The sequence below is a fragment of the Cervus canadensis genome, chromosome 26 (assembly GCF_019320065.1).
Source record: "Cervus canadensis isolate Bull #8, Minnesota chromosome 26, ASM1932006v1, whole genome shotgun sequence".
Lineage (NCBI taxonomy): Eukaryota > Metazoa > Chordata > Mammalia > Artiodactyla > Cervidae > Cervus > Cervus canadensis.
The window spans coordinates 23,964,599-23,987,650 of NC_057411.1; the positions used below are offsets into that span (position 1 = coordinate 23,964,599).

At 40.3% G+C, this 23,052-nt stretch overlaps 1 pseudogene; it reads left to right on the forward strand.

The window, feature by feature from the left end:
- The first annotated feature begins 19,721 nt into the window (after window positions 1-19,721).
- On the forward strand, window positions 19,722-21,636 carry LOC122428446 (annotated as a pseudogene).
- The last annotated feature ends 1,416 nt before the right edge of the window (window positions 21,637-23,052 follow it).

The following is a 23,052-nucleotide window of genomic DNA, read 5'->3' on the forward strand; positions in this document are numbered from 1 at the left end:
AGGTTGAGTAGGCAGTCTAGAAGTTATTTGCCAACCTCACTCCAAGACAGCTACCTGCCTGAACTTCTGTTCATCATTCTCTGGGAGTAGAGATATTATTATCTTTTAGGCAGAGATGGGGAAGAATAGTTCGGAAGTGACAATGGGGAGTAAGAAATTCTTGATTCCAACTGCTGACACTGAGGCTGCTAGGAACATGGAGTCCTAATGGGAGAATCAGGAGTAAAGGCAAAGAAGTAGAGGACATACTCAGAAAAAGAGATGGAAGGTAAAGGAAGACTTACTGACTATAGACCAATAGCTCCAGAAATCAAATTCTATCTCACATACTAGAATTTCAGCCAACTGGGGTATGGGAGGAGATAACTAGATAACTAAAAATATAAATTAGGAAGAAAATCACCAAGGTCACTGTCACATTCCTTTCATCTATTTTACCATCCAATTGCATTAAAGAATTAAAAGAATAGTTTGGACAAAGTTTGATCATAGCTTTCAATGTCCTTGGAAAGAATAGGCAGTCTATTTCCAACTTTGCTTTTATGATGATAACAAAAAAAGATTTAAAAGTATTTTATATTTTCTCTGAATCTGAATTTCTGGATATATAATTGTGCTCTTGCCACTTAAAATAGAAACCTGAATGAAATTGGGGAGAAAATTTAGTTCAGATTTATTAGGAAAATTCTCTCTGTAATGGTAGCCAACACTCATCTAATATTTTTAGAAAATTGTTGGAAATAGTTGATAGGACCTTAGCCACATATTTCTGCCTGGTCATATTTGGGGGATCCCAAGCTGATGGTTGCCAAGTCAGGTTCCCAGGACATGAAATGAGACACACAAGCAGACAATAGCTGTCCCTGAGACAGAAAGAATTGACAACCAGTAGGTACCTGGCAGCAAATCAGAGATTTAATTCTTACAAATGTTTTTTGCCTACCAATATGAACTTGGAAAGGAAAGGACAATCTTACATTCCTCTGTCAATCAGGTACCAGAGATCTGGGAGAGTAGACTTTGGTAAGAACTCTCACCCTTTGCTAGCTTCTGCCAGTTTTCCCAGAATCCTGGCTGCAGGCTCTGGACTGAGTGGCTACTCCCAGCAGTTCTTAACCTGGTCATCAGAAACTATAGAGGAGGAAAAACGATTTTCCCTCCACCCTTAATGGTAGTGCTTGACTAAGGGCCCCTTTTGTCTGATGTGTTAGTCGTGTCAGACTCTTTGAAATCCCATGAATTGTAGTACGCCAGGCTCCTCTGTCCATGGAATTCTCCAGACAAGAATACTGGAGTGGGTTGTCATTTCCTTCTCTAGGGGATCTTCCCAACCCAGGGATTGAACCCAGGTCTCCTGAATTGCAGGCAGATTCTTTACCATCTGAGCCACCAGGGACGCCCTGAAGATACCTCATAAATGGATAAACTTATCTAGGTTAGAATTTCTCCATTGTGGCCACTGTAATTCAAGATTATCTGTGATAAGGTTAACCTGCTTGCTCTGCCTTCAAACAGGATTTTGTTCACCTGAGGCCTCACATTGGGTGCAGGCTTACTTAAGTTGGACCTAGTCTAATCTTGGACTCAATTTGGTTTCTAAGTTGGGCCCAGTTCAGTTCTGAACCCTGTCTGGTTTTTATGGCAAACCCAGTCTAAACTCTTCCTAGCTCCCAGGCCCAGTTTGGGAAAAAAGAAATGCTCCAAAAAAGTCTGAAAGTTCCTAATGATGGCTGCTGCAGCCCTAGGGTTTTGGAAGGTTTACCTGCCATCTGAGGCAGTGAGCAGGCAGCAGGTTCAAGGGGCTCAGCAGGTACCTACATGATTGAGTCAATTCTCAGGTTGGTGATGAAGAGCTTAGCATAAGTGCCTTCATCTTGGTCCTCTTGTCTTGTTTTTAGCAATGGTTACTCCTTTTCTTATAGCTGGTTGGTGAAGTCTGCCCCTGGTGAGAAACAACTATGCTCTTTCTTACTTCTGGGCTCAACGCCACACTTCATCTTGGCAGGAAGGTCGCTGCTCTGAATCCTGAACCTTAGAAGACAGCCCTCTGGCCCTCGTCTTGCACTGCTCCTCTCCTGAGGTTTAGGAGTTTGTGGAGTCACAAAGATGGGCTGATCTGAAATCCTTGCCGTCCCTCCCTACCTCTCCATCTAGCTGTGTTCTGGATGCTTTGGTCCCTGGAATGCCCCATCCAAACACAGTGAATGTACTCCAGGGGACTGATTGAGACTTTCTGTGGGAAAGGCCTTGTTGCTGACCCTGGTGATTTTGGAGGTAAGCTTGGGCTGGGAAGTGGGGAAGGGATTTTAGGCTAGGGACTGGGGCCAGGACTGGAGTTTGAACTTCCCCGTCAGCTTCATGTACAAAACTCCAAAAAAAAAGTCCACTCATTCTAAATTCAAACCTGCCTGTCCAGTTTTAAGTTCCTTTGAGGAAACTAAAAGGCAGATACCAACCTGGAGAAAAGGCTGGGACAGTGTGTGTAGAAATTACCTAACCTGAGTGGGATTGGGGTCACAGTAAATCTCTGGGCATATGGAAGGAGGGCCCCTGTGCAGAGATAGACATCTATCTTTACCGTTTCCTGTGATTTTCTCTTCTGTTTTTTTACTAACACAGACAAAATATTTGGTTCCTCTAATTTTTCTCTGTTAGGCACTAAAATGATACACATAAAACATTTTTGATCATTTTTATAGCAACTAATTTATCCTTAAGACCATTTGATTATAGAACTCATCATATTTCATGAACTCCTTTTGATGTCCCAGCAATATATCATGACTTTAAAAGCATTTCATGGTCAAATAAGTTTGGCTAACACAGATATGCCACATCCTTCAAACATCTGAGATTGGCCACATAAAACCCACATCCCTGGTCAAGACTCCCAGATAACCTATCTTTCTTTATCTGAAACTCATTTCTAAGTTGCCCTACGTTCCTCCTAATCTATTCTATCAAGCCTCCCATCACCTTCCAGAACTTTCCATTGGGGCCTCAAGAACTCATGGTCTATAGCTAACAAACCACCTTACATGCTCAATGTCCTCTGTGAACAGTCCATTCACCTTTTTAGTCTAACTGGAAAACCTCTGAGATGAGTTTCATGCTCTCCCTGTAATTTTTCTCCCCGTGTGTTCAGTACCTGGAGTTGGTATTGGTGACTCACTTTGTTGTGAAGATCTTGTTTCTCCCTATTTCTTAAATTTTTCCCTTTTGCTTTGTTCACACAGCTCCCCTGATTTGTACTCATTAAACATCTCTAGGTCCTACAATTGCCCCCTAACTGCATTTCCTGTTCCCCGAGTGGCTTCCCTTCAATCTGTCGGCACTGCTGTGATATTGATCTTTTTAATCATGCCATTTCCTTGCTTAAACTCCTTCAATAGCTCCCCATAGCTTTCAAGGAGAAAGTTCAAACTCTTTCATTTAGTATCTAAGGCTTTTGTGACCCCATTTCTTTCTATATTTTCAGCTTTATTGCCCACACTCCTTCACATTCACCCTTGGCTCCAACTGTATCGAGCAATTTGTAGTCCTCTGCAGTCTCCCAGGGAACCGGACAACTTTTCAGGACAAGTCCTCCCAGGATGACTTAGATGCCCTATACCTGTGCCCCTAACACACTGTCCTCCATCCATCATCACAGCACTGACTGCACTGTGCTCTGGTCTGATTTGCAGCTTTCTAAGGGAAAACACCATGTCTCAGTCAGATTTCAATCCTTAGGACCTGGTAGGTGCTTGTTAAATGAATAAATAAATAAATGAAGGAAGGGATAACCAAAGCTGCTCTACCGATATTAATGGGACATCATTTTGAGTCGGTTTTTCCCCTTCAGAAGTGAAGCTGTTGTCTGTTGATTAGTTGATCTTCTTTCTGTTGGTTTCTCTGGAGGTAAGTGTTATACGCATATGTTGGGTGGTGATGGGTGATGAGGAGAGCCTGTGCGTGTTTGTGGATGGGGAGGCAGCAGGAAAAATGACTTTCCTAAAGCTGTCCTCAAAAACCTGACTCTCAGGAGCAGTGGAGAATAAATTCCTGGAACTAGCTGTTGAATGAAATCCTGGGACTGCCTGTCTCAGAATGCCCTTATGGGCTGGGATTAAAGTCTTTTACGGTTCTTACCCTGGTTTCTCTGTACACTTTCTTTTGGCAAGCTATCCAGTTAACTTGGGGCTCTCATTAACGTCAAAGTCTAATCAGCTAAATTTACTGTTCACAGAAATAAGCCTTGGAGATTTGACATGGACTAACCGGTTAATGACGGTAATGTGCTTTAAAATCAGACTTGCTGAGGAATTAGGCAGTGAAGGTGTCTTTCATGCCCTTCCCTTAGCCTGGAATGTCTTCTCCATGCTTTTCTGCTTGGCAGACTCTCTCACTTGTTCTCCAAGACTGATGTATGTATAATGCTGGACTGATGTAAGCATTGTCCTGTGTTTCCTCTGCACCCTGGAATATAGCACTGACTGGACTAAACCCTCTTTAAGAACAGGGACTCTGTATGTGTGTGTGCACATATCCCCAGTTCCTAGTATTGTGTCTAAAGCAGAGTAGAAATCAATTAATGTTCCGTGGATTTTTGAATCTTGGGAGGTGACAAAATATGCTGATGGCTGTGTGGCTTGACCAGAAAAATTAGTTGATATACAATAACTGTATGTTTTATTTGTATGAAAGTAACATACTCTACTTGTAGAGAATTTGGAATACATAGAATTTCACAAAAAAAAGAAGCTTAAATTTTCTGTAATCTTCATACCTACCCCAAATTAACTATTCTTAACAACTTGAATACTTGACTTTTGTGTACATACAAATATTGAGGGTCTTGCTTCAATATTTATGATGCATTTAAACATTTAGCTTAACTTCAGATTGAATCAAGAATCATAAAATGTGACTTCTAAGAAATTGAATACTCCCTTGAGGGAAAGCAGTTTCAAGGACAGAGGGGACATGTGATATTAAAAAAAGGAAGTTCAATTTAGGGAACCATTTAGCCTTGAAGGAACTATTTACCCTGTATGAGTGAGCGTTTTATTTGAAACCAGATTTTATTTGTATAGGATTAGTCTTTTGACTTTCTCTACTTTTTAAAACCTATTTTATAAAGACTGAATAATCAATCCAATCTACAGAGACTTGTTTATCCAGTGTATTAGCTGAGGGGTAGCTGGCAGGCACAATGAAGAGAAATGATTCTGAAAGTTTGAGTAGATGTTTCCAGGTGGCTCCTGGCTTCCAGACCCACAGCAATACCCCGATTGTTCCTAACACGAGCAGGTATATACCTGGTTCCTCAATTTGATCCATGGGCCAGTAGCAGTGACATCATCTGAGCAATTGTAAGAGATGCAGAGTTGCTATCCTACCTCACATCTATTGACTCGGAATCCATACTGTAGCAACACTGCCAGGCGACCCTAAGCGCATGACATTTGAGAGGTATGCGACAGCTCCACGGCTTCCTGGAATCCTATGGATTACACTAGGAGGTTACTCTTATCTGATGACCTTGACTTTTAAACCATCATCCTTGTCTGGCTCTGTGGATGGGCCCCTTGGGCTCACTCTGCTGGGTGGAAAGGTGACTTTCAGCTTAGTTTTTCTTTCCTCCTGCCCACAGCCTGGTGTGGGTCTGCTACTGCTTCCACCTCGCCTGCACCTTCCATGAAACTTCATCCTGTCGAGATTCCTGGCTTTCCTGCACTTCTAGAAATTACGCTGGATGAACACCCTTCTGCTGGCTTTCCACAGTCAACAGCTGGCTTCACCTCCGGATGTTGTGATTCTACTCTTCTTGTGTCTTGTTGCTCTTTTTTCACTTGCATGCTTGGAGCATCTGACTATAAGATGAAGCAGGTTTTGTATGTGTTATTCTTATTCTATAGACCAGACAAGTGAGGTTTAAAGGAGATACAAAATTTCTTTTAATGAATGGCTTTTAATTGATAGAATCAAAACTGAAACCCCTAAAAACACATCGATGTAGTTACCCCCAGAATGGCCTGCTATGATCCCTCTTCCTCCCTCTCATTCTGTATCAGGGTTGGTCTGTGTGGCCAGTAGAATATGGCAGAGGTGACGGCTTCTCACATCTGATGGATGCATGCTCAGTCGTGTCCAACACTCTGCGACCCCCTAGACTGTAGCCTGCCAGGCTCCTCTATCCATAGAAATTTTCCAGGTAAGAACACTGGTACAAACTAAGTTGCTTCAGTCATGTCCAACTCTGTGTGACTGTATGGACTATAGCCCACCAGGCCCTTCTGTCCATAGGATTCTCCAGGAAAGAATACTGGAGTGGTTTGCCATGCCCTCCTCCGGGGGAACTTCCCAACCCAGGGATCGAACCCAAGTCTCTTACATCTACTGCATTGGCAGGCAGGTTCTTTACCACTAGTGCCACCTGGGAAGCCCAAGAATACTGGAGTGGGTTGCTATTTGCTTCTCCAGGGTCACCTCTAATATTAGGTTATAAAAGAAACATAACCTCTGTCTTGATTTCCCTGTCTTGTCGCGGATCATTCATTTGGGGAAAGCCAGTTGTTTTGTCATGAGCAACCCTGTGGAGAGACCAGGTATTGAACAACTGAAGCCTGCTGCCTACAGCCATGTTCGTGAATTTGGAAGCAGATCCTTCAACCCAGTCAAGGCTTCAAACGACTATGGCTGTGCAGGTGTAGATACCCAAAACATGTTTTCTTTTGTCTTGATCAGAACACAAATGCCCTGAAGACTTTATAAACAGTCATCGTGGCCATATAATTTAACCAAACCACAACATTACATGAGAAAAAAATCATATGAAAAAGTTTAAGAATTAAAATAAGTAACCTAGGATTAAAAGAGGATGGGGTGGGACTAGCATTCCCCATTTAAGGAGGCATTCACGCTTAGATAAATGCAAGCACTGGGCTGAGAGCACCCCCAGAGCGAGTGCCTCCTCAGGTATTTGTTACAGCAGCACCCAGTTCTCAGTACCGATTTCTGGCTTAGTCCAATTGGGCTGCTAAGACAGAATCCCTCAGACTGTGTAATTTATAGACAATACAAATTTATTTCTCCCAGTTCTAGAGAAAGGGAAGTCTAAGATGAAGGTACTGACAGATTCGGTGTCTAGAGAGAACCTGCTGTCTGGTTCACAGACTACTGTGCTTTCCTCTTTTTGCTACATCCTCACGTGGTGGAAGGGACAGGGGAGTTCCCTGGGGTCTCTTTATAAGGGCACTTATCCTATTCGTGACAGCACCACCCTCATGACCTAATCACCCCAAAGACCCCACCTCCAGATATCATCACATTAGGAGTCAGAATTTAGCACATACATTTTTAGGAGGACACAAATGTTCAGGATACAGCAAGCTCATTGAATCCTCTGACACCTCTTGTGAGTAATTTACTATTAAGTACATTTTAGAGATGAGAGAATTAAAGCTCAGAAATGAAAGTGTCTTTTAAAATTAGGAGTTATGGAGAGAGATTTATTTATTTTTGTTGACACTGGATTTTTGTTGCTGTGCACGGGCTTTCTCTAGCTGCAGTGAGCAGAGGCCACTCTTCGTTGTATTTCATGGGCTTCTCGTTGCAGTGGTTTCTCTTGTTGCAGAGCACAGGCTCTAGGCATGCAGTCTTCAGTATTTGTGGCATGTGGGCTCAATAGTTCTGGCTCACAGGCCCTAGAATGTGTGGACTTCAGCAGTTGTGGTGCATGGACTTAGTTTGTCAGTGGCATATGGACTCCTCCCAGACCAGAGATCGAACCCATGTCCCCTGCATTGGCAGGTGGATTCTTATCCGCTGTACCATGAGGGAAGTCTGTGGAGAGAGTTTGATTCCAAAGCTGTACTCTTTTCACTCTACCATCACTCCTGATTGTCCTTGGAGGGTTAAGTTTCTAATTCTGTGAAAACTAATGAAAGGTAACATTTCATGAAAATCAATATTTAATCATATGATCCATGGAGGAGAAAAACAGTGTAGATAACCTAAACAAATTTCTACTTGATTTGGGGAAAAATATTTTTTTTGATTGTCCTAACATCCTAGTATTAGTTTTCTCCTAATAATATTACAATTTAGTTTACACTCCATTTACTGAGTGACAGGAGTTGTTGACAAAGAAACATGCTGTTGCAAAGGTAGAAAAAAATCTGAATTGGCAACAAAAATTATTTGGGATATATTCTGGCATATACAGCTGTGAATGAGTAATTTGAAGCTATCTTTGAAAGTTCTTCTAAGACTTCTAAGTTTGAAACAGTTTATCTTAAACATTGGAAAAAGAGACCCATGATGTAAAAAGCATAGTTTTATTGGGATTTAATGAATTTTAAAGCGTACTGTACCAAATTAAGTAGATTTAATTCATGCAGATGTGCTGCTACATAATTCTTCTCAAATAAGCAGCTTTATCAATAAAACTTGTTTGGATTAAAGTTTAAAAAGTTTCAGTGAATAACCAATATAATTTTATCTCTAACCACTAATACATGGGCTATTGAGTCATTGCATTTTACTTTTAATTATCACAACAGTGAACACTCAGTATTTAAAAAGCATTTCATGATTGTTAATTAGTTGACACTAACTCCTATTTCCTGGGCATGATAAATTTCCTCTTTTGAAAGACAAATTGAGCTAAATTTGATCCTTCGAGCTTAACTTGCTTTAAATTACAATTTATTCTGAAGCAAAACTGAGGCTAGGATGGAGATATGGAACTTCTAGGTGAGAAATAAAAATTAGGTTGCCCATTAGGTCGCTAACAATGTTAGATCTCTTGATTAAAAGAGAGACTTTAATTATCAAAGAAATAGGAGAGTAAGAAAAAAAATTATGGTGAAATGAACATACCCAATAAACTTATCTAATATTTTTTTGTTATTAGTGTCCCCTTTTACATAAAATTGTAATCTAATTAGAAGAGACTATATTTCTTGGATTTACCATGATTCCAACACATTATCAAGTACAAAATACAATCAATGTCTCAGTGATCATTCCAGAAAAATCCATGAAATTGTAAGTGGGTATCCATCTCATTGTGCTGGATACTGTATAAAGCACATGGCCTAATGGTGCAGTTCTGTACTTTCTATCCTGAGACAAAGCATTAGAACCAAAATATCTAATTACTATTTGGTCATAAAATCATTCTGGGAATTTTCTAAGTGAAATATGCATACTTCCCTTATTCTGGTTTTCACTGATGTTTGAAGTGATTATTCACAATAGAGAAACAGCCTGATCCAAGAATAGTTTCAAGCGGAGGTAAAGCACCACACAAAACAGGATTAAAACCAGAGATAACTAGAAGGATTGTTTCCACCAAGAAACAATTTCTTCCTAATTCTCAATTTCCTTTTAAGGCCCCCTTTTGCTCAGGAAATGTAATATCCCTCATCCCACAGTTAAGACCAAAATCAATAGAAACCTTAGGCAGTTATTTCTCATCTTATGAGTCTAGTGTTATTAAGTTCACCTAGAACCTTCTGTAGCCAATTCGGGTAGATGGAGTCATCTAAGGGTAAGAGAAAGATTCTGTGAATTTGCAGAAAGAGAAATATATGAAACAATATCAGCATTCACTCTTTGATTTATTAATTCATGAAGTACATACTTACTATTTCAGATACTAAGTAGTGAAGAAAACCAGCCCCCCTTCCCCCTGCAAAAAAAGGACCCTTTCACATCCTCATTGTGCTTACCTGCTGGAGAAGAGAGAAATATAATCACCAAGCAAAATCCACAGGATATCAAATATTAATATGAGGAAAAATAAAACAGGGAGGGGGGATAAGGAGCTGCTAGGTGGTGAGAGAGTATTAGGGGTTTGTTACTTAAATCGGGTGATCAGGAAAGCCTCTATAAAAAGCCGACATGGAGCAGAGATCTAAAGAAAGTGAGAAAGTGAGGAATGGGGCACGTGGATAACCATAAAGGGGAGTGGAAAGGAGCCAAGAATTTTAAGATGCCTCTTGGGATGCGTTTTAGAGAGGGTTTTTTGTGGAGCACTTAATGTGGAATAAAAGGAGACCTTGAGAACAGATGTTTGCCAATTATTTTTGGATCCTAGCACCTGTTGGCATGATGGGGCTTTGGTGAGTCTGTTTTACATAGGTGACCCTGGCAATCAGACAGAAGGCCAGGAGAGCTGGGTCAGGGGTTATCTGAGGGGCAGGCTCTGTGAGTTTTCCTTTCTGACCTTGAAACATCTGCTTTCAACCAAGCTTGTGTAGCTGATTCTCACTTTCACAGAAGCAGACCAATCTTTCTGAAGATAGTCCTTGGTCTGAAAGAAAACAAACTCCTATAACATCTGCTTCCCGCTTCCCAGGTCTGAGCCCCAACTGTGCTACAGTTTAGGCACCTGCTGGGCACCTCAGGTGACCAGTCCTCTACACCGCTCCTTCTGCCAAAATTCAGCCTTTATTTCACCAGTGAATGTTGCTTTGGGCCTTTAAGAAACCTTAGTAAATATTAGAAAGAAACCTTTCTTTAAATATTCTTTTCTTAAGGTTTTTTTTTCTTTTAATGTAGAATATAGTTTAAAAGTCTTTATTAAATTTGTTACAATATTGCCTCAGTTTTTTGTTTTTTGACCCAGAGGCATGTATGATCTCAGCTTGCTGACCAGGGATCAAACACACACACCCTGCTTTGGAAGTTGAAGGCTTAACCACTGGACTGCCAGGGAAGTCCCTAAATATTCTTCATGTATACACACACACATGCACACACACACACACACACACACACACACACATATATATATTTCACATCTCTCACTGGACTGTAACGTTCCTTACCTGACCAAAAGAGGGAGTTACTGAACAATCCCTTTTGTGACTCAAAATATATTCTCCCTTACTTCTCTTCACTTAAAATAATTTTATTTATTCTAAACCTGGGCCCTCTAGAAAGACAGAGGTAACAAGCTTTCAGAAGCACTGATATTTAACCAGGCCTGATATTGCCCCCCGCAGTGTGGAGCAAAAAGTTAAGCGAGGTTAAGACCATTTACTAAATATTAAATATGGTGGCTTCCCAGGTGGCTCAGTGGTAAAGAGTCTGCCGGCAATGCAAGCGACTCAGGTTCTATTCCTTGCACTCTCCACTTCCTCTGTAAGGGAAGGAATAAATCTGCTCCCTCTCTCCTCTGCTTTGCTTCTTCCTAAAAATAATCCCTTTGGATTTAAACCAAAGTGAGGTTGGAAAGACCTTTGTCCTCCTATAAAAGGCAAATCCTGAGGAGAAGAAATTCATTCATTCTTACTACTCATTTAGGTACAGCTTCAGGGTGAAGAAATTTGAGAATATTCCAAAGAGCCGGCAGACAGTGTGGGAGAAAAAAGGCCACATGAGAGGGCATCAGGTTACACAGGGGAGACAAGCCGTTCCAGAAGGCACACTTTGCCTCTGTCAGTTTTGCCAGCCTTTTGCCCTGGTTGGAACAAGAACTTCTGGAATTCTCCCAGTAGTCTTCCTGACTTCATTTTAGTTTTGTCATGTTTTCTGCATAGCTCTCTATTGTTCAGACTTTGTTTCAAATACAAATAGTAAATTAGTATTGAATAATTATTAAATATTGAAGATCATTTGGCACAAATGGGTTTATTTCCAGATACCAAGAGGAAATTAGTTTGCATGGGGTGCCCGGACTCTTTTATCTGGAAAAGTTATGCCAATGTAATTTTGGAAATCCATGAAAAGATTTGTAAAAGAATGTGCATACATCCAAACCTACAGGTCACAGACAATGCAAATGCAGGAAAATCAAGCTCTAGAAAGGGGAACAGCTAATTCCAGAGGGCTGAGAGGTGGGCATAAGCTAATACTCTGTGGATGGTGAAAAGAAAGTGGGCAAACTTCCTTGGGCCAAACTTCCCTGACTTTCTGGGAGAGAGTTCTTTATTTGGTTGCTATAAATATCTCCATTCTTCCCTGGGGAAATTTGTCTAGTGTGGAAGAGAGAGTGGAAGGGGGTGAGAGTGAATTTGAAGATTGAGGTAAAATGAGGCTATAGATGACATATTATAAAAAATCTCTTGGATTTAGTATGGGAAACTAGAAATAGTTTGTGGAGCTTGTGGTCAAACATAATTTCCTCAGAACTGCTTTAGATTAGAAGTAAAGCCAGGATGAGGAGGGAGCCAGAATAAGAATGTTTAATAATTCTTCCTGTTATGAAATGTCCTTTTCATATTTATCTTAGCCAAACTTAGAGAAGGGATCCCACTCACTTCTGAAATTTAACCTGTTTTGAGTCTTTCATCTTTGAAAGAACTCCTATTCTGTTTCATCCAATCAGTAGATCAGACTCTGATTTATTAAAAAAAAATTGCCAAGTGCTTACTATGTGCCAGGTGAGCTCCTAGAGCTGGAGAAACAAAAATGAATGAGCTACAGTTCCTATCCTCAAGATGGAGATCACAAAAGAGCCCACAGTCTGTTTGGGGGAGATAGAGATTATCAAATAAATTATGGCAATACTGATGAAAAGGGCTAACACAGGGTCCTACAGACTTAAAAGAGGCAGTGGTTAAATCTTGGGTAGATGAGAAAAGTCTTCATGGATCAAGGTCAAGTCTGGATCTTGGAGGGTAGAAAGGAGTTCACCAATGGGATAAAAGTGGGTATTTCAGTCAGAAGGCATTGTAAAGAGCAGCAGGTGGGTTCTGATCTCAGAGTGCCTTGTATTATCCTGAGGGATCTAAGCTTTATCCTATTAGCCCTGGGGAACCATAAAAGATTTTTTAAGTAGATGAATTACACGATCAAATTTGCAGTTTAGTAAGGTCACTCTAGTGATAGTCTGGAGGACATACTGCAGGAGGGCAAGATGATTACCATATTTGAAGTCAGTTTGGAAAGATTTGTTTTCTAAATATCGATTCTTCCACTCCAGAAGCATGGTGTGTGCTCAGTCATTTCAGTTTTGTCTGACTCTCTGACCCTATGGACTGTAGCCCTCCAGGCTCCTCTGTCCATGGGGATTCTCCTGGCAAGAATACTGGAGTGGGTTGCCATTCCCTACTCCAGGGAGAAACATGGTATCTATGTCCATTTCTTTTGATCTCCTTTAATTGCTCTTAGCAATATTTTGTTACTTTCATTAAATAATTCTTGAACATATTTTATTGAATTTATTTCTCAGCATTTCATGTTTCTAATGGTACTGTAAATGGTATTATTTTAAAATTTCAATTCCAATTGTTTATTGCTATGAAATAGAAATATAGTTGATTTATGTATATCTTTTGATCATGCTTAACTAGATTGTTGGGCTTCCCTGGTGGCTCAGCAGTAAAGAATCTGCCTGCCAATGCAGGGTTTGGTCCCCGGGTAAGGAAGATCCTATGGAGAGGGAAATGGCAACCCACTTCAGCATTCTCATCTGGGAAATCCCACAGACAAAGGAGCCTGGTGGGTTACAGACCCTGGGGTTGGACACAATTTAGCGACTGAACAACGATAACTAGATTATTAGTTTTAAGTACTTTTAAAAACTAGATTCTTTATGCTAAGTTGCTTCAGTCATATCTGACTCTTTGCAACCCTATGGACTGCAGCCCTCCCTCCAGGCTCCTCTGTCCATGGGATTCTAGATTCCTTAGTCATCTAAAAAGTGGACATGATTATGTATTCTGGGAAGAGTTTTATTTTTCTTTCAAATTTGAAGTTTTAAAAATTTCTTCTTTTTGCACAAAAGCTTTCAATAAAATTTTGAGTAGAAGTCGTAGTGGACATTCTCACCTTCCTCCCAATCTTGGTGGGAAAACAGAGTTATTAGAATTAACTATTAGAGTCATTCTGGCCTCTTAAGCTCATTAGTTCATTTTGTGTGTGTATGTGTGTGTGAAACTCTACTTTATTGGAATAGAGCAAGTAGGTAACAGGAATCACACTGGTGCAGGCAGCTTTGGGCCCCTGCCCTCATCCCTTTTAGCCCCAAAGGCCTGGAGGGCTCCTGCCCCTAGGAGGCTCTCCTACTTGCATGCACCAGGAGAGGCTTCCACTTTGGAAAATTGCACTGAGCAGGCAATTCCAACGTGCATTTTGCTACCAGGTTCACAATTAGCAGCAAATGCCCACAATGACAGCAGTAGTGATAAGACTGGACTTGACATTTCAGGAAAGGATGAGTAAAGGGTTAAATCAGACCCAGGCACCACGTGTTAACAATGGTCTCACAGCAGAAGAGGATGAAATGGCTGGATGGCATCCCCGGCTCAATGGACATGAATCTGAGCAATCTCCAGGAGATAGTGAAGGTCAGGGGAGCCTGAGGTGCTGCGGTCCATGGGGTCACAAAGTCAGACATATCTTAGCAACTAGACAACAATGAGAGACTTAAGGTTGTTGAAATTTTCTTTTGCTTATTCAGGCAGTGTTTGGTAATTTGCCTTTCAAGAAAGTTTGCCATTTCATCAAAGTTTGTCAATTTTTTGGCCAATATTTTTGTTATATTACTAGTGATATTATCAGTTTCATTCTTGATATTAGTAATTATTTCTCTTTTTTTCCTTGTAAGTTTAGCCACTAGTTTTTGAACTTCATTGATTTTTTTTTTGAAGCAGCTTCATATTGGTTTGATTCTTTACTATTTGCTTTTCTACTTTTCTTGATTTCTATTATTTATTACTTTCTTCCTTCTACTTACCTTGGGTTTAATCTGTTCTTATTTTTCTAGCTTCTTAAGAATGACACTTCAGCCATTGTTTTGAGATCTTTACTAATACAACCAATTAAAGCTGTAAATTCCTCTAAAAGCTCTGTTTTAGCTATGCGTCACAAATTCCAATATATTGGGTTTTAAGCTCATGTATTTTAAGGCAATTTTGTATTTTTTGTGTGTGTGTATTTTATTCTTTGACCAATGATGCTCAAAAATTTATTTTCCAAATATTTTGGAATTTTCTATTTTTTTTGTTGTTGCTATTTCTAATTGAATTTAGTGTAGTGAAGTAATGTGTGTATGTATGTTCAGTTGTAGTCTGACTCTTTGTGATCCCGTGGACTGGGGCTCTCCAGGTTCCTCTGTCCATGGAATCTTTCAGGCAAAAATACTGAAGTAGGTTGCCATTTCCTCCTCCAGGGGATCTTTCCCACCCAGGGATCAAGCCTGAGTCTCTTACATTTCCTGCACCGGCAGGTGGATTCTTTACCCCCACCACTAGTGCCACCTAATACGTGTGGTATACTTTTAATCCTTCTAAATTTGTCGAAGCTAGTTTTTATGGCATGACATTTTAGTCTATCTTAATGAATATTCTGTGTGCTCTTGAAAAAAAGTATAATATTTCATAATAGCGTTATATGTGTTAGATATACACAACATATATATATATACACACAACATTGTCTGATGTTAATAGTCATTCCAGCTTTCTTATAATTGATTTTTACAAGTTACATCTTTCTTCCATTCTTTAAGTTTTAACCTATGTCTTATTTTTAAAATTAATTTCTTGTAAACACTATATAGTTGTCTTTTTTTTTTATAATCCAGTTAACAGTTTCTATCTTTTAATTTACATATTTAAGACTGTTTACATGTAACTATTGATATGGTTGAGGTTAAATCTACCATTTTGGTATTTATTTTCTCTGCTTCTTTTCTTTTTTTTTTTAAATTTAGTTCCCTGACCAGGAATCAAACTTGTGCCCTTGGCAGTGAAATTGTGGAGTCCTAGCCACTGGACTGCTAGGGAATCCTCTGTGTTTATTTTCATTTTCCTGCCTTATTTCAATAACTTAATAGTTTTAGGGTTCTGTTTTGCTTACCCCATGGCTCAGCAGATAAAGACTCCACCTGCAATGCAGGAAATGTGGGTTTGATTCCTGGGTCAGGAAGATGCCCTGGAGTAGGAAATGGCAACCTACTGTAGTATTCTGCCTGAAAAATTCATGGACAGAGGAAGCCTGGTGGGCTACATTCCAAAGGGTTGCAAAGAGTTGTATGTGACTGAGCACTCACACATTTGTTTCCATGAATAGTTTATTCATTAGATTCTCTCAGCTTTTGTTTTTCTGATAAAAATCTAATTTTTTCCCCCAAGAATATTTTCTCTGGATATACATTTTCTGGTGATAGTTTTCTTTCTACACTGTCCTACAGCTTGCTTAGTTTCTGACAGGATGTCTGTGAACATTCTCATTTTTTTTTCCCCTGTGCATATGTCTTTCTTTCATGTGATTTTTTAAAAAATGTTCTCTTTAATGCTTTTTTTTCCCCCCACAGTTTAATCATAATAGCCTTTTGTGTGATTTTCTTTATGTTCATCTTGCTTGGGTGTCATTGAATTTCCTGGATCTGTTTGTTGATAGAATTCTTCACATTTGGAAAATACCTGGCCATTTGTTATTCAAATATTTTTTCTGCTCACCCTTTAGACTCTAATTATATCTGTTAGACTACTTGATATTATTCTATAGGTCACTGATTTTCTGTTGATTTTTCCATCTTTTTAATTTTTGTGCAATATTTCATTTGGATAAGTACTATTGCTATGGCCCCAATTTCACTGATTTTTCTTCTACAGGGTTTAAACTACAATTAATTGTTTCCAGTAGATTTTAAATTTAATTTTTATGATTTTCATGTCTAGATGTCCCATTTGGTTCCTTTGTATATCTTCCATTTCATTTCATTGTTATGTTCACTTTTCCCTTTTGAGTAAATAGATGGTAATATTTTAAGGTCTCATTCTTCTAATTCTGTTTCTGTTATTTCTGGATATGTTTCTATTGATGATACTTCTGATCATTTGTCATATTTTCCTGCCTATTTGCATATCTAATCTCTAATGATTGCTAAGCCTCTGATTTTGTTATTGAGTGGTAGATATTTATTTCTGTGTTCATTTAATGTTTTTATTATTTTCTGAATACAGTTAAATCACTGTGGATTAGTTTAATTATTTCACAACTTTTTTGGAAGTTTTTTTAGCTTGGGCGTGAAGAGTGAAGAAAATACTAAGATGTTACAAAAGTGGGAGAAATATTGGGTCCTAGGCACCATGGTTATGAGAACATTCCTCTTGAAGTTAATGTTTGCTTCTCATGGAAGCATAGTTTTAAAGTCTACCCACAATCATTTATCATTCATATTTCTACCTGGGAGAATATTTATTTAAGACCTAGGGAGGCCAGCATGAATACCCTGGGGAATGGACTCAGAAGATAAAGTAGATTTTTCCCATATGACCTGCTTTTTGTTATTTTTTATGACTTTGACATAACTGGTCCTTCCTTTATTTATCTCAAAAGATACTGAAGCTATTTTTCATAGGCACTGTTTTCTTTAGGCAGAATGAAGCCAGGTTAATAAACTAGTTAATCATAATATGTATAAATGTCTCACCACCACTGTATTTTGGGAGATGATATTTAAAATTGACAAATACTCTTTATACTATGTTGTAATTTTATTTTCCATAGTACTTATTATCATGCTATATACTCAATTTGTTCTTACAGATTTACTGCTGCCCAACCCTGCACATTCACTTCTATCCTTTTCTGCTTTGCTTTGACCCCCAGTTTTACAAATGCATTGTCTGGCCTTTGTATCTCTCTTGCCTTGATGGTTGAGTCCAGAAAATTGAGAGTCACAGTAGAAGACTGGAGGGGGAAAGAGAGAGAGGAAGCATGTTTATTTTGCCCCAATTCTTCCCATCATCTGACAGTGGCAGTGTTCTTCCATAGATAACAGCTCCTGTGGGTGATCTCCTTTTCTTTTGGCTCCCGCAGGGTTCAGGTACTTTTCTACATTCTTTGTCCCTTTAGTCTTTGTCATAGTGATAACCCCTCTCTGTTGTGGGGAATTCACTAAGCTTTGTTAACTGCCTTCATCTACGCTTTACTCTGTATGTAGTCCCTTAAACTCTCTTCAGCTAAACACTTTTGAGCGTGACTCTTTTTTTTATAGGGACCTTGTCTGAAATAAATTCCTTTCCATATAGTATCTGAAGAGCTCTTTTTCAAACCTAAATCAAATAAGGTCACTCCCTTATTCCAAACTCTCCAATGACCTTCCTTTCCAGTTAGAATCAAATCCAAGCTTTTTGATGAAACTTCAATGTAAACTCTCCCATTTCATCTTTTTCCAGTCTCTCCCTCTCTTACACTGTTCCAGCCACACTGGTTCTCTGTCTCCCAAGAACATGCCAGACGCATTCCTGCCTCGGGGCCTGGGTATACTTGCTGTTCTTTCAGCCTGGCAGGCTTGTTTCCTAGGTCTTTACATGACCAACTCTTACCATTTGTGTTTCTACTCAAGTTTCACCTTCTCTGAGAGACCTTCATTGATCAGCTTATCTAAGTCACTATTTAATATCCTATTACTTTCAATATTCTTTCCAGCGGAGTCAACAATCCTAGCAGGATTGTTTTCTGTTTGAGATACCATCCCTCTGTCTAAAGCCTAACAGGCTCGGCGCATATGGACTCTCTCACGAGCATGGCCATGGTATCTCTGCAGAGTGAGACATGCTACCTTTCAACTTCCTGTTTGAAGCTCAATTTCTACCCCTAGCTACAAGAGACTCCCAAACCCCTTTTCTTCTCAGACACACTAAACATCACGTAGACTGCTGTGTGCATCCTGTCTTTCAACAACAGGGTGGTCCAGCCTCCTTCGCACATATCCATTGCTTACTTACCCCAAAGTTGCTGAGGGTACGCCGTTGTCCTAAAACATAATCTCATTAGGCAATGGGTGAGAAAATATCACCTTAGCAAAAGATATCCGTGAAATATTGGTTACTGATTCTCATTCTAGATGGAACTGAGCCCTCCTCGGTGGCTTCTAAAAATCTCAATGGCTTGTAGGGAAGTCATTAAGCATCCTTTGTAGGTGTAAGGAGGAGTTGGGCTGAACTGATGATTTTGAAACACTCTCTTGCCACACCAAATGTAGCAGAATTACTTTTAAAAAATCAGCTAACTTTTTTCCTTGGGGAAATTCTCCTCTAGAATATCTCTTGTTGAATAAAATATTCTTTGATGTTGGAAATGTCCTATATCTGCACTGCTCAATGAAGGAACCATGAACATGCATGGCTATTGAGCATTTGTAGTGTGAATAGTATAGTGAGCTACTGAATTTTAAATTTTATTCAAATTCAAGTAATTTTAAGTTTAAAAAATAAGATGAGGCTAGTGGCTACCATATGAGACAGCACAGCTCTTGAATCTTCCTACCAATACACTACAGCCCAAGTAAAAAATTTTGCACTTTACTTTATGAGATATGATCCAGTGAGGGACTGGTGAGACTCAGAATTATTCTGGAAAGGTTCTATATATAAACAAGGCACTAATTTGTAAAGGGTGTTGCTTCTTTGTCTGTTCATTCTGGAAATCATACTGAATAGAGCCAGACAATGTATTTCAAGTGTTAATTACCAATCACTTCTGTATGTGGTGTTGATACAATCTGTAGTCAGTGTAGCTCAGGAAGTCTCTGACATGCTTTGAGTCTACACTGACAATTCCTCTCAACTAAATCTCACGCTAATTCTTCTCCAGTACTCATAATTGCTGAAAAGTCAGCATCAGTTCTGACAAATCCAAACTTGTTATCTCTTTTTGACATTGCTCAAAATCCATCCATTAAAGTACAGAGCCAGCTCACTGGACACACCAGTAGCTTTCCAGATTGCTGCTTTCTCCGCCAGCAGAGCTGGGTCCACGTTTTTGCAACCATGTCTAAGGGACCTGCAGTTGGCATTGATCTTGGCACCACCGATTCTTGTGTGGGAGAGCACAGAAAGGTGGAAATAATTGCCAATGATCAGGGGAACTGAACCACCCCAAGCTATGTCACCTTTACTAATACCAAATGATTGATCAGTGATGCTGCAAAGAACCAAGTCGCAATGAATCCCACCAACACAGTTTTTGATGCCAAACAACTTATTGGATGAAGATTTAATGATGCTGTTATCCAATCTGATATGAAACATTGGCCTTTCATGGTGGCAAATGATGCTGGCAGACCTAAGGTTTAAGTAGAATACAAGGGAGAGACAAAGAGTTTTTATCCAGAGGAGGTGTCATCCATGGTCCTGACAAAGAGGAAGGAAATCGCAGAAGCCTGCCTTGGGAAGACTGTTACCAATGCTGTTGTCACAGTACCTGCCTACTTTAATGACTCTCAGCGTCAGGCTACCAAAGATGCTGAAACTATTGCTGCCTCAGTGTACTTAGAATCATCAGTGAACCAACTGCTGTTGCTACTGCCTATGGCTTAGACAAAAAGGTTGGAGCAGAGAGAAATGTGCTGATCTTTGATTTGGGTGGTGGCATTTTGATGCGTCAGTCCTCACTATTGAGGATGGAATCTTTGAAGTCAAATCTATAGCTGGAGATACTTGTCCGGAGAAGACGTCGCCAATGGCAAGTCAACCATTTCATTGAAGAGTTCAAGAGCAAACACAAGAAAGATATCAGGGAGAACAAGAGGGCTGTCTGTTGCCTCTATACTACTTCTGAGCTTGCTAAGCACACTCTCTCTTCCAGCACCCAGGCCAGTATTGAGATTGATTCCGTCTATGAAGGAATCAACTTCCGATTTGAAGAATTGAATGCTGACTTGTTCCGTGGCACCCTGGACCCTATGGAGAAAGCCCTTCGGGATGCCAAGCTGGACAAGTCTCAGATCCATGATATTGTCTTGGTGGGTGGCTCAACCCGCATCCCCAAGATTGAGAAACTTCTCCAAGACTTCTTCAATGGGAAAGAATTAAATAAGAGCATCAACCCCGGTGAGGCTCTTGCATGTGGTGCAGCTGTCCAGGTAGCCATTTTGTCTGGAGACAAATCTGAAAATGTTCAAGAGTTGCTGCTGTTGGATGTCACTCCTCTTCCCCTTGGAATTGAAACTGCCGGTGGTGTCATGACTGTCCTCAAGCACAATGCCACCATTCCTACAAAGCAGACGCAGACTTTCACCACCTACTCTGACAAGCAGCCTGGTGTACTCATTGAGGTTTATGTAGGTGAGCGAACCATGACCAAGGATAACAACTTGCCTGGCAAGTTTGAACTCACAGGCATACCTCCTGCCCCCTGTGGTGTTCCTCAGGTGGAAGTCACCTTTGATATTGATGCCAATGTCATTCTCAATGTCTCTGCTGTGGATAAGAGCATAGGATAAGAGAACAAGATTACCGTCACTAATGACAAGGGCCGTTTGAGCAAGGATGACATTGAGCAGATGGTTCAAGAAGCAGAGAAGTACAAAGCTGAAGATGAGAAGCAGCGGGATAAGGAGTCTTCAAAGAATCTGCTTGAATCCTATGCCTTCAACATGAAAGCTACTGTTGAGGATGAGAAACTTCAGGGTAAGATTAATGATGAGGACAAACAGAAGATTCTTGACAAGTGTAATGAAATAATCAACTGGCTGGATAAGAACCAGACTGCAGAGAAGGAAGAATTTGAACATCAGCAGAAGGAGTTGGAAAAATTCTACAACCCCATCATTACCAAGCTATACCAGAGCATAGGAGGCATGCCCAGGGGAATACCAGGAGGGATGCCTGGGGCTTCCCTGGTGATGGAGCTCCTCCATCAGGTGGTACCTTCTCTGGGCCCACCACTGAAGAGGTTGATTAAGCCAGCCTAGCATAGATATAGCATTGTTCCACACAAAACTTGGAAGGACCCAAATTTGTAGCAAATCCCATGGCAGTTACAAAGTTGAGCTTCTATAGTAAATAACTGGGCCTTCTTGATACTTGAACATGGAATGTGTGTGCACATGGGAAAACATTGCACTCTACAAGCACTGTATTGTAAGAGAAAAAATTCAATGTCTTAAATAAAACTGTATTTAAAATTGAAAAAAAAAAAGGTACAGAGTCACTCCGCATTGGCTAGAGGATTGTGTTAACTATATTCCAAAGCTCTAGCTAACTCTGTTTTTCTTTCTTAAAGTTGTGTAAATGCTGGTCTCTGGCTCCTTTCCAGTGTCAATGGGCTCTACTTGTGTAATCTGTTAAACTTTCCCTTGGTGTCCTTTAAGAAGCAGATATTAAGATGGGACTAAACATTTAAGGGTTGTCTTAGGAGAAAGTACCCATGTGAAAGGAAATATGGAGGTACTCAGCGGAAGCTGGGGGATCCCTCTGACCACCTGGCCAGTCTAACCCAGAGGGAAGGAGAGAGGGAGAGAATGTTGGGTGGTTGCTTAGTCACTCAGCTGTGTCCGACTCTCTTTGAACCCATGGACTGCAGCACGCCAGGCTTCCCTGTCCTTCACTATCTCCTAGAGTTTGCTCAAACTCGTGTCCATTGAGTCGATGATGCCATCCAACCATCTCATCCTCTGTTGCCCCTTCTCCTCCTGCCCCCAATCTTTCCCAGCATCAGGGTCTTTTCCAATGGGTTGGCTCTTCGCATCAGGTAGCCAAAGTATTGGAGCTTCAGCATCAGTCCTTCCAGTGAATATTCAGGGTTGATTTCCTTTAGGATTGACGGGGTCGATCTCCTTGCTGTTGGGTGGAGGGCCGCACTGTTCCAGCAAAGCCATCAGGGAACCCCCCCAGATGAAGCTGGCCAACTGAAGTCTCATGTCTCTCTGGAAAGGGACCTGCCTCAGCGTCACTGCTGTACTTAGTATTCATTCAGCGGCTGGAACAGCTTGTGGTAATGGCATCCTGAAAGCAAACTCTGGATTTCTAAGCTGGGGCTTCTGGTCAGTTACACTGTCTGTTGTAGAAGGAAGGCAGAGCACATCTTCATGGCCCCCACACCTCATACAATTCTGCTTCACTTATGATGGATAGACAAGAAAATGAAAGATGAAAGACAGCATGGCTAGAAAATAAAATATCTGAATAATACATAGAGCCCTTTCCCTCATTACTCAGAATTATCCCCGCTAATCCTCTAAGGTTAATTCTAATTCTTCTCTATCAAATGTTTCTACTGACTGCAGAACTGGAGTTAGAGGCTACCTTCTTATACCTTTTCTGGGCTGTCCAGTTAAACTGTTAACCTACCCATTTACAAATGGTCACACAGGATTTG